Source organism: Macaca fascicularis, chromosome 13 (genome assembly GCF_037993035.2).
Source record: "Macaca fascicularis isolate 582-1 chromosome 13, T2T-MFA8v1.1".
NCBI lineage: Eukaryota > Metazoa > Chordata > Mammalia > Primates > Cercopithecidae > Macaca > Macaca fascicularis.
This window is the reverse complement of record NC_088387.1, coordinates 72,767,163-72,779,076: the sequence shown is the minus strand read 5'-3', so window position 1 is coordinate 72,779,076 and position 11,914 is coordinate 72,767,163. Positions and strand designations below refer to the sequence as shown.

At 37.8% G+C, this 11,914-nt stretch overlaps 1 non-coding gene across 1 annotated transcript; it reads right to left on the bottom strand.

Annotated features, from left to right (window-relative positions):
* Positions 1-8,383: 8,383 nt before the first annotated feature.
* LOC123568564 (U6 spliceosomal RNA) lies at positions 8,384-8,491 on the bottom strand. The gene has a single exon (XR_006691927.1). It is a non-coding gene; the product is annotated as a U6 spliceosomal RNA (small nuclear RNA).
* Between the last annotated feature and the right edge of the window lie 3,423 nt (positions 8,492-11,914).

Sequence of the window (11,914 nt, the reverse complement as noted above, 5' to 3'; positions counted from 1 at the left end):
GGTGGAATGAATTTTAAATGTGATTTGACCTTGTGGTAATTGAGAGGCATTAGGGCTTAGCAGAAAGCACATTCTTCTTATTCTGGAGACCACTGGATTTAAGCCAGATAAACTGTGTTTTGTCTCTCTTGTTCTAGTTACTAAGCATATGAACTTGGAGAAGTTCCTTGAAAATGCCACATCTGCATTTTCTCTCCAACATATTGAGCATGAAAAAAATTTTTCTTATCTAATCTGTGGGGTTGGTTACTAAAATACTTATAAAATTACAAAATGAGTTTAAGGTCTTATATTAAAACCTAACTAGTAAATATTTTCAGGAAGTATTTCTTGTAAAGTAAATGCATATTTATCAAATACAGTCATCTATAGAATGATGAGGAAAGCTGGAGGAAGGTAAAGAAAATGGATGAGTTTTATGGATGACAATGACATGGCCAAGAAAAGCACATTGGGAATTTCGCTTCTTTGTGTTAATTCTAGTAGAATAGGCTAATCTTATTTTTCATTAGGTTACAGTGCAGTGAAATGGAGCTGCTAGTCCACCAGTTGACAACATCTATTAAGCACTTAATGGTATATTTAACACGATACTAGTCATTGTGGGAATTACAGAACATTCTAGTTTCTTTCCTTAAGGAGATTATAATGTAGCTGAAGAAACAAGACCCAGACAGTATGTCATTAAATAAGAAAATATATAGTAATAATTAACTACACATTTTAAGAAAAGTATGAGTTAAAGTCCTAAAGAGAAGGAAAAAAAAATGAAAAGAAGGTTTAAAGAGGCTTCATAGAGATGACAGGATCTGAATAGGACCTGAAGAGATGGTTATGATTTGAAAATACAAAAATATGTCAAAGATTTGATATTTCAGTAGAGGAAAACATAATGAGTAAAAGTATATAGGAGATAGTAAAGATGATGGAAAGAAAGGTGGCTATGTTAAATAAAATATGACTTATTATCTTTGTTTATAGCTCCGATGTAAGCAGGTATGGCAAAGTTTCTTACCAAAAAGGCATTGGCTGTTAAAGATCTATACCAAACAGTGACTGTGTAATTCATGAATGTCCAAATCTTCCTAAAAGATAACAGGAACAATGGATAAACAAGACTGACTTGAACATAGAATATTTCAAATGCAAATGAACAGATGAAAATTAAAGGACTAAATCTAATAAGAGCAAGAATCAGCTGTCAAAGTCAAGTTAGAGAATCAAGAGTTCAAAGTTCCAAAATCAAGGTCTAATGAGTTCAAGAAAGGCAGAATCTTCAGAGAGAAATTCTGGTCCTGAGTGTTTGTCTTCAAGGCCAGCTCTTCATTAGGACTTGCATTTATGAGCCAAAAGGAAAATATCTGAGAGTCTGACTCAAAGACCTGGGGTGGGGCTGGAAGGGAGACAATTAGATTAATAATAGCTCTTGATAATCAAGTTTCTCATTGCAACACTATCCCTTTAAGGTTCAAGACATAGGAAGAATGGGCTCACTGAGCCCAAAACAATAAAGCCTGAAAGAGGCCTTAAATACCCTTATTGTATTTCAAATAAATTGTGAATACTAGTAAGTTTGGAGGAATATTTGGAAAGATTTAACTCTATAGTCTGGAAGAAAACAATAATTAAAGTATGTTTTGGAGCATCAAACTTTGATTTCCATAGGGAAATGTTAATCCCTATGATCTCCCAGATCGTTTGTGATAATGGGAGACATTTAGGGAGAAAAACAGAATTTTACAAAGCAGAGTCAGTGCAATGAGTGTCTTCAGGGTAGTCTTATATAGATTTAGAAATTCTCTCTGCAAGTTTCTCCAGAGAGACCAGCATAGCTATGGGAGTCTATCAATGCTTTTGCAAAGGTAATGCTTACAGTGCTTTTGGTCTTCTTAATAGCAACCTTAACCTGAAGACCAAATTTGGCAGAGGTTAAAAGGAATACGTTCAGGAAAATAGTTGTTACAAAGCCTATTTACCTTATTAACAAGTGTAGAGAAGACAAGTCAGAATCTATGAATTAGACTCTTGCATAAAACAATGATCTGGATTTAATCTGGTTAACCTTTTATTGTTGGTACCTTTGGTACTATCTTAGCAGTAAAACACACACACACACACAGAATAGAAGAGCAGTCAACACATCAATTGAATTAACATGTGAAAAAAATCTAGATTCTCACAGCATGCCTTAAGCCAAAATAAATTCCAGATGGACTGAAGTTCTAAATATAAATAACAGAAGCTTGAGAGCAACAGAAGAAGTAGGTAAATAATAATGTTATACTTGGTAAAGGAGAACTGCCTAGGCATATCTCCCAAAACGAAGCTCATAAGAGAAAATAGTGATAGATTTGATAACATTTTTATTTATTTTGTTTATTATACTTTGAATTCTAGGGTACATGTGCACAACTTGCAGGTTTGTTACATAGGTATACATGTACCATGTTGGTTTGCTGCACCCATTAACTCGTCATTTACATTAGGTATTTCTCCTAATGTTATCCCTCCACCATTCCCCCACCCCACGACAGGCCCCAGTGTGTGATGTTCCCCGCTCTCTGTCCAAGTGTTCTCATTGTTCGATTCCCACCTATGAGTGAGAACATGCAGTGTTTGGTTTTCTGTCCTTGCAGTAGTTTGCTCAGAATGATGGCTTCCAACTTCTTCCTTCTCCCTACAAAGGACAGGAACTCATCTTTTTTTATGGCTGCGTGGTATTCCATTGTGTGTATGTGCCACATTTTCTTAATCCAGTCTATCATTGATGGACATTTGGGTTGTTTCCAAGTCTGCTATTGTGAATAGTGACACGACAACTTATGTGTGCATGTGTCTTACATAGTAGCATGATTTATAATCCTTTGGGTATAGGCCCAGTAATGGGATGGCTGGGTCAAATGGTATTTCTAGTTCTAGATCCTTGAGGAATTGTCACACTGTCTTCCACAATGGTTGAACTAGTTTACAATCCCACCAAGAGTGTAAAAGTGTTCCTGTTTCTCCACATCCTCTCCAGTACTTGTTGTTTCCTGACTTTTTAATGATCACCATTTTAACTGGTGTGAGATAGTATCTCATTGTGGTTTTGATTTGCATTTCTGTGATGACCAGTGATGATCATTTTTTCATGTGTCTGTTGGCTGCATAAATATCTTCTTTTGAAAAGTGTCTGTTCAAATCCTTTGCCCACTTTGTAGATTCTGGATATTAGCCCTTTGTAAGATGGGTAGATTGCAAAAATTTTCTCCCATTCTGTAGGTTGCCTGTTCACTCTGATGGTAGTTTCTTTTGCTGTGCAGAAGCTCTTTAGTTTAATAAGATCCCATTTGTCTATTTTGGCTTTTGTTGCCTTTGCTTTTGGTGTTTTAATCATGAAGTCCTTGCCCATGCCTATGTCCTGAATGGTATTGCCTAGGTTTTCTTCTAGGGTTTTTATAGTTTTAGGTCTAACATTTAAGTCTTTAATCCATCTTGAATTAATTTTTGTATAAGGTGTAAGGAAGGGATCCAGTTTCAGCTTTCTATATATGGCTAGCCAGTTTTCCCAGCACCATTTATTAAATATGGGATCCTTTCCCCATTGCTTGTTTTTGTCAGGTTTGTCAAAGATCAGATAGTTGTAGATGTGTGAAGTTATTGCAGAGGCCTCTCTTTTGTACCATCATGCTGTTTTGGCTACTGTAGCCTTGTAGTATAGTTTGAAGTCAGGTAGTGTGATGCCTCCAGCTTTGATCATTTTGCTTAGGATTGTCTTGGCAATGTGGGCTCTTTTTTGGTTCCATATGAACTTTAAAGTAGTTTTTTCCAATTCTGTGAAGAAAGTCATTAGTAGCTCGATGGCAATGGCATTGAATGTATAAATTACCCTGGGCAGTATGGCCATTTTCACGATATCAATTCTTCCTATCCATGAGCATGGAATGTTCTTCCATTTGTTTGTGTCCTCTTTTATTTCGTTGAGCAGTGGTTTGTAATTCTCCTCGAAAAAGTCCTTAACATCCCTTGTAAGTTGAATTTCTAGGTATTTTATTTTCTTTGTAGCAATTGTGAATGGGAGTTCACTCATGATTTGGCTCTCTGTCTCTTATTGGTGCATAGAAATGCTTGTGGTTTTTGCACATTGATTTTGTATCCTGAGACTTTACTGAAGTTGCTTATCAGCTTAAGGAGATTTTGGGCTGAGACAATGGGGTTTTCTAAATATAGAATCATGTCATCTACAAACAGGGACAATTTGACTTCCTCTTTTCCTAATTGAATACTCTTAATTTCTTTCTCTTGCCTGATTGCCCTGGCCAGAACTTCCAATACTATGTTGAATAGAAGTGGTAAGAAAGGGCATCCCTGTCTTGTGTCAGTCTTCAGAGGGTATGCTTCCAGTTTTTGCCCATTCAGTATGACATTGGCTGTGGGTTTGTCATAAATAGTTCTTATTATTTTGAGATATGTTCCATCAATACCGAGTTCTTTGAGAGTTTTTAGCATGAAGGGCTGTTGAATTTTGTCAAAGGCCTTTTCTGCAGCTATTGAGTTAGTCATGTGGTTTTTGTCATTGGTTCTGTTTATGTGATGGAGTACATTTATTGATTTGCATATGTTGAACCAGCCTTGCATCCCAGGGATGAAGCCAAGTTGATCTTAGTGGATAAGCTTTTTGATGTGTGGCTGGATTTGGTTTGCCAGTATTTTACTCAGGATATTTACATTAATGTTCATCAGGTATGAGGATGATGCTGGCCTCATAAAATGAGTTAGGGAGGATTCCCTCTTTTTCTATTGATTGGAATAGTTTCAGAAGGAATGGCATCAGCTCTTCTTTCTACCTTTGGTAGAATTTGGCTGTGAATCCGTCTGGTCCTGGACTTTTTTTGGTTGGTCTGCTATTAATTATTGTCTCAATGTCAGAGTCTGTTATTGGTCTATTCAGGGATTGAACTTCTTCCTGGTTTAGACTTGGGGTGGCGGGGTGTGGGTCGAGGAATTTATCCATTTCTTCTAGATTTTCCAGTTTACTATAAGCACCTTCACACAAATATTCTCCGATGGTAGTTTGTATTTCTGTGGGATTGGTGGTGATATCCCCTTTATCATTTTTTTATTGTGTTGATTTGATTCTTCTCTCTTTTCTTCTTTTTAGTCTTGCTAGCAGTCTTTTAATTTTGTTGATCTTTTCAAAAACCAGCTCCTGGATTCATGGATTTTTTGAAGGGTTTTTTGTGTCTCTATCTCCTTCAGTTCTGCTCTGATCTTAGTTATTTCTTGCCTTCTGCTAGCTTTTGAATTTGTTTGCTCTAGCTTCTCTAGTTCTTTTAATTGTGATGTGAGGGTGTCAGTTTTAGATCTTTCCTGCTTTCTCTTGTGGGCATTTAGTGCTATAAATTTCCCTCTACACGGTGCTTTAAATGTGTCCCAGAGATTCCGTTATGTTGTGTCTTTGTTCTCATTGGTTTCAAAGAACATCTTTATTTATGCCTTCATTTTGTTATTTACCCAGTAGTCATTCAGGAACTGATTGTTCAGTTTCCATATAGTTGTGCAGTTCTGAGGGAGTTTCTTAGTCCTTAGTTCTAATTTGATTGCACTGTGGTCTGAGAGACAGTTTGTTGTGATTTCTGTTCTTTTACATTTGCTGAGGAGTGTTTTACTTCCAACTATGTGGTCCATTTTGGAATAAGTGTGATGTGCTGCTGAGAATGTATATTCTGTTTATTTGGGGTGGAGAGTTCTGTAGATGTCCATTAGGTCGGCTTGGTGGAGATCTGAGTTCAAGTCCTGCATATGCTTATTAGCCTTCTGTCTCGTTGATCTAATATTGACAGCGGGGTGTTCATGTATCCCATTATTATTGTGTGGGAGTCTAAGTCTCTTTGTAGGTCTCTATGGACTTGCTTTATGAATCTGGGTGCTCCTGTATTGGGTGCATATTCATTTAGGATAGTTAGCTCTTCTTGTTGAATTGATCCCTTTACCATGATGTAATGCCCTTGTCTCTTTTGACCTTTGTTATTTTAAAGTCTGTTTTACCAGAGACTAGGATTGCAACCCCTGCTTTTTTTTTTTTTTTTTTTTTTTTTTGCTTTCCATTTGCTTGGTAGATCTTCCTCCATCCCTTTATTTTGAGCCTATGTGTGTCTCTGCATGTGAGATGGGTCTTCTGAATACAGCACACTGATGGGTCTTGACTCTTTACTCAATTTGCCACTCTGTGCCTTTTAAATGGGGCATTTAGCCCGTTTACATTTAAGGTTAATGTTGTTATGTGTGAATTTGATCCTGTCAGTATGAAGTTAGCTGGTTATTTTGCTCGTTAGTTGGTGCCGTTTCTTCCTAGCATCGATGGTCTTTCCAATTTGGCATGTTTTTGCAGTGGTTGGTACCGGTTGTTCCTTTCCAGGTTTAGTGTTTCCTTCAGGAGCTCTTGTAAGGCAGGCTTGGTGGTCACAAAATCTCTCAGCATTTGCTTTTCTGTGAAGGATTTTATTTCTCCTTCACTTATGGAGCTTAGTTTGACTGGGTATGAAATTCTATGTTGAAAATTCTTTTCTTAAGAATGTTGAATATTCACCCCCACTCTGTTCTGGCTTGTAGAGTTTCTGCCAAGAGATCTGCTGTTAGTTTGATGGGCTTCCATCTGTGGGTAACTTGACCTTTCTCTCTGGCTGCCCTTAACATTTTTTCCTTCTGTTCAACCTTGGTGAATCTGACAATTATGTATCCTGGGATTGCTGTACTCAAGGAGTATCATTGTTGTGGTCTCTGTATTTCCTGAATTTGAATGTTGGCCTTCCTTGCTAGGTTGGGGATGTTCTCCTGGATAATATCCTTAAGAGTGTTTTCCAGCTTGGTTCCATTCTCCCCGTCACTTTCAGGTATACCAGTCAAACATAGATTTGGTCTTTTCATGTAGTCCCATATTTCTTGGAGACTTTGTTCATTTCATTTTACTTTTTTTCCCTCTAATCTTGTCTCCTTGCTTTATTTCATTAATTTGATCTTCAATCAGTGATATCCTTTCTTCCACTTGATCAAATTGGCTATTGAAGCCTGTGCATGCCTCATGTAGTTCTCATGCCATGGTTTTCAGCTCCATCAGGTCATTTAAATTCTTCTCTACACTGTTTATTCTAGTTAGCCGTTCTGCTAATCTTTTTTCAAGGTTTTTTAGCTTGTTTGCGATGGGTTCAAACATCCTCCTTTAGTTTGGAGAAGTTTGTTATTACCGACCTTCTGAAGCCTACTTCTGTAAACTCATCAAAGTTATTCTCTGTCCATCTTTGTTCCATTGCTGGTAAGGAGCTGCAGTCCTTTGGAGAAGAGGCTCTCTGGGTTTTAGAATTTTCAGGTTTTCTGCTCTGGTTTCTCCCCATCTTTGTGGTTTTATCTACCTTTGGTCTTTGATGTTGGTGACCAACAGATGGGGTTTTGGTTTGGATGTCCTTTTTGTTGATATTGATGCTATTCCTTTCTGTGTGTTGGTTTTCCTTCTAACAGTCAGGTCCCTCAGCTGCAGGTCCGTTGGAGTTTGCTGGAGGTATTCACTCCAGACCTGTTTGCCTGAGTATCACCAGCAGAGACTGCAGAACAGCAGATATTGCTGCCTGATCCCTCCTCTGGAACCTTCATCTCAGAGGGGCACCTGGCTGTATGAGGTGTCAGTTGGCCCGTACTGAGAGATGTCGCCCAGTTAGGCTACACAGCGATCAGGGACCCACTTGAGGAGGCAGTCTGTCTATTCTCAGAGCTCAAACACCATGCTGGGAAAACTGCTGGTCTCTTCAGAGCTGTCAGACAGGGACATTTAAGTCTGCAGAAGTTTCTGCTGCCTTTTGTTCAGCTATGCCCTGCCCCTAGAGGTGGAGTCTACAGAGGTAGGCAGGCCTCATTGAACTGAGGTGGGCTCCACCCAGTTTGAGCTTCTGGGCTGCTTTGTTTACCTACTCAAGCCTCAGCAATGGCAGATGTCCCTATCCCAGCCAGGCTACCACCTCACAGCTGGATCTCGGACTGCTGCGCTAGCAGAGAGCAAGGCTCTGTTGGCATGGGATTTGTTGAGCCAGATGAGGCATATTATCTCCTGGTGTGCCATTTGCTAAGACCATTGCAAAAGCGTAGTATTTGGGTAGCAGTGTCCTGATTTTTCTGCTACAGTCTGTCATGGCTTCCCTTGGCTAGGAAAGGGACATCCCCCAACCCCTTGCACTTCTCAGGTGAGGCGATGCTTCACCCTGCTTCGGCTTGCCCTTCGTGGGCTGCACCCACTGTCCAACCAGTCCCAATGAGATGAACCAGGTACCTCAGTTGGAAATGCAAAATCACCCATTTTCTGTGTTGATCACGCTGGGAGCTGCAGACTGGAGCTGTTTCCTATTCGGTCATCTTGAAAAATATGGAACACTTCACGAATTTGCATGTCATCCTTGTGCAGGGGCTATTGCTAGTCTTCTTTGTATTGTTCCAATTTTAGTACATGTGCTGCCATAGCGAGCACTGTAAACATTTTAATTTGGTGAGACAAATAAACTTACAGATACAATGAAAAGGCAAGTCATAGTCTGGAAATGCTTTTATAATACATATAAGGAATTGTCTTAATATTAATTTGTATTCATTAATATGTATATGAGATATATAAAGAATGTTTCCTTAATATTTAAGTAAATCTTATAATAGTCAGAAGAGATAATATTCATTGTCACTAGTGATTAAATAAATACTAATTTAATTAACAAAATCATATTAAGGCTCTGAGATTATAAAAGAAAAATATATTGTGTTAATAAAGATATGGTGAAAAGACAATTTCATATACTGAAACAATAATGGTTGAATTTTATTTACTAAGTCCTATATGTCAGATCCCATTTTATATTTTATGTATATTTTGACATTTAATTTTCAGAACAACAATACAATTTGGTATTTTACCTATTTTTCAGTTGTGGATACTAAGAAGAGTTCAAGAACTTGCCCAGTGCCTTCAACCAGATAAGACTGAGCTAAGATTTGGACCTAGAGGCTACTAAGAGGCCATGGTCTTACTCATCCCTTGAAAGCTACTTTCATTTATGGAAAATGTAAATTGATAATGCCCTTCTAAGAGACAATTTGGCAAAAAATAAATTTAATTACAAAAGTTGTTATACTTTTACCCACAAATTCTTCTTTTAGAAATATAATAATGTGAGAAAAATGCAAAATTATATGTGCAGAAATATTTGTCATAGTATGGAGCATAGTGAGAAGAGAATGCAAATATGAAAGAATTAGGACATGGCAGTATACATTGAAAGAATAGCTACAGTGGAATATTATGTAGATATTAAAAATCATGTTGAAATATGGTCAGAGATACACACTTCCAGTTCAAGAAGCAAGCAGTTCCTGTATTCAAATTGCTGCCAAGTCCAATTACAAGCCCTTTTGATGGTAATGATATTCTTCTTATTATTACTAACATTCCTAGAGCTCTCTAGGTACTGAGCATTTATATACAAAAATGTATTTTCATTGCCATGGACTTTATATTCTAGTGGAAGAGACTGACTAAAAATAGAGACAAAATGGAAAATATATAGCATACAATAAGGACTAAAGAGAAAAACATAAAGCATATGCAACATTGGTAACGGCAACTAAAATTTACAGAGAATGACCAGGGGCTCACAAAAGAATCAACTCATAAAGAAAAGATCATAAAATAGTCAACTGTTTAGCAAACAACACAGATCACAAGAGGATATTGAAATGCAGAGTCAGGGAATAATTTTTCTGAGTTCTGACACCTAGTTAGAATGAAAGGTAGAACACAGGCACTCTGATTTTCCTATGCTACAAATGGAAACTTTGAAAGAATATTGTCTAATCATTAATAGTAATTATTTATGGATGGTAAGACACATTGAATTTTTTGAAAAGTACCATGGTTGCTGATGTACAAGATGCATGTTATCTTTATAGTGATGCTTGGCATGATCATCACATTGGTAAAGAAATAGAGTGGCTTATTAGACTTTTTTTTTTTTTTTGAGACGGAATTTTGCTCTGTCACCCAGGCTGGAGTGCAGTGGTGTGATCTTGGCTCACTGCTAGCTCCACTTCCTGGGTTCATGTCATTCTCCTGCCTCATCCTACCAAATAGCTAGGACTACAGGTGCCCGCCACCATGCCTGGCTAATTTTTTTGTGTGTGTTTTTAATTGAGACGGGATTTCACTGTGTTAGCCAGGAGGGTCTCAATCTCCTGACCTCATGATCTGCCCACCTCAGCCTCCCAAAGTGCTGGGATTACAGGTGTAAGCCACTGTACCTGGCCATTTATTAGACGATTTTTGAATGGATATCAAGACACACTAAATCCGACTCACATCTTTGGCTTCTGCTGTAGTTGCTCTACTCCAGCTCCATACTTTATTTTTTATATATATAATGATAACTTTATATCATAGGTATTTATATTCTTGGTATGAAGTCTCCAGAGTGGCTTCTTCTGTGGACTGCCTGTACAATGATACCACTATGACTAAAGTCCCTGGATTTCTCCTTTCTGTACTCTCTACTCCTCATGTCCCATGTTGAATTAATGGCCAAATCGAATAGACTTTTACTTTCATCATTTTCTCACATATGCCCTCTGTTTTCCATTGTCATGACCATGGTATGTTTAGGCTTTAAATTTCTCTCCTTCTTTCCCTGAGATAGGCACCACACCAATCTCCCTCTTCTCTCACAATTTATCCAGGAAACCACCTTCAGACCTTCTGGTTAACAGCTAGATTATCACCAAACCCAATCAGATCATCCTCCTAATCTTGTTCATCCAATGTCATCCCAGTTCCTAGGGTTAGTGTAAATTCCACATCCTGAAAGTCACTGCTAGAAGTGGCTGACATTTTCCATTTTAACTTTTATTCTCCATTGTATATGTTTCATAGCCCAGCCATGAAAGAGATAACAATGCTCACCAAATAATCTCCTTTCTTCCACTTTATGCAGCTTCTTGCCATTGAGCAGGCCATACAGCTAGTTCTGGTTAACTGGCTGTTAGCAGAAAGAACATATGTCATTTCTGTGCCTGAGCCTAGAAGAACAGGCATGAGTTCTCCATGCTTCTTTATTCTTTTCCTGAAGCAACAAGGAAAGTTGCACATTTCAGATCCTGTAGCTACAAAGTGGTGGAATCTGACATTTCATTGATCTAGCGTGTGAGCAAAAAATAAACATTTGATGTGTGTTGGTTTGTTGTGCTACTGGGATTTTGAAGTTAATCTGTTACTACACATAACTTAGCCTCTTTAAACTAGTACATCAACCAAAGTGGATGAACTCACCAATTCCTGCACCACATTGTGCTTTCCCTTATTCTTAACTTTGCCTTTGTATATCTCTCCATTGGGAACATCTTTCTCTGAATGATCAATTCCTCCATCCCCACATTGCCTTATTCTGATTATTGGCATTTTACTCACCCTTCCAGAACCATCTCTAGTGTTAATCATGTCTAGGTGCTTGCCCAATCAGATGTAATTTTACTTTCTTCTAATCATGACGAGTCTTGGTAGTTACCTTTTTCATTGCTAGTCACAAATTCTGTCTCATCCTATAGTTATTAGAATACTTATTTTTCCTCTCTGTTAGAAAGCAGGCCCTTCAGAGGGCCTGAATTGTACTTACATGTGTCACCTGCATAGGCCTTTGTATCCAAGTTTTCTGGAAAATATTTGTGAAACTGAGTTGAAGACTCAGAGTGTGCAATATAATTTTCAAAAATTCTACCATAGTAGCTAAAAGAAAATGTTTTGATATTTAGAAAGCATCTATATGATGATTTTTACAGATTTTGTTACTTTCCTATTTCTCTTCTGTTTTTATCATGAAATGGTGAACTCTTTTTTCACTATTGTCTTCTCTGGGCC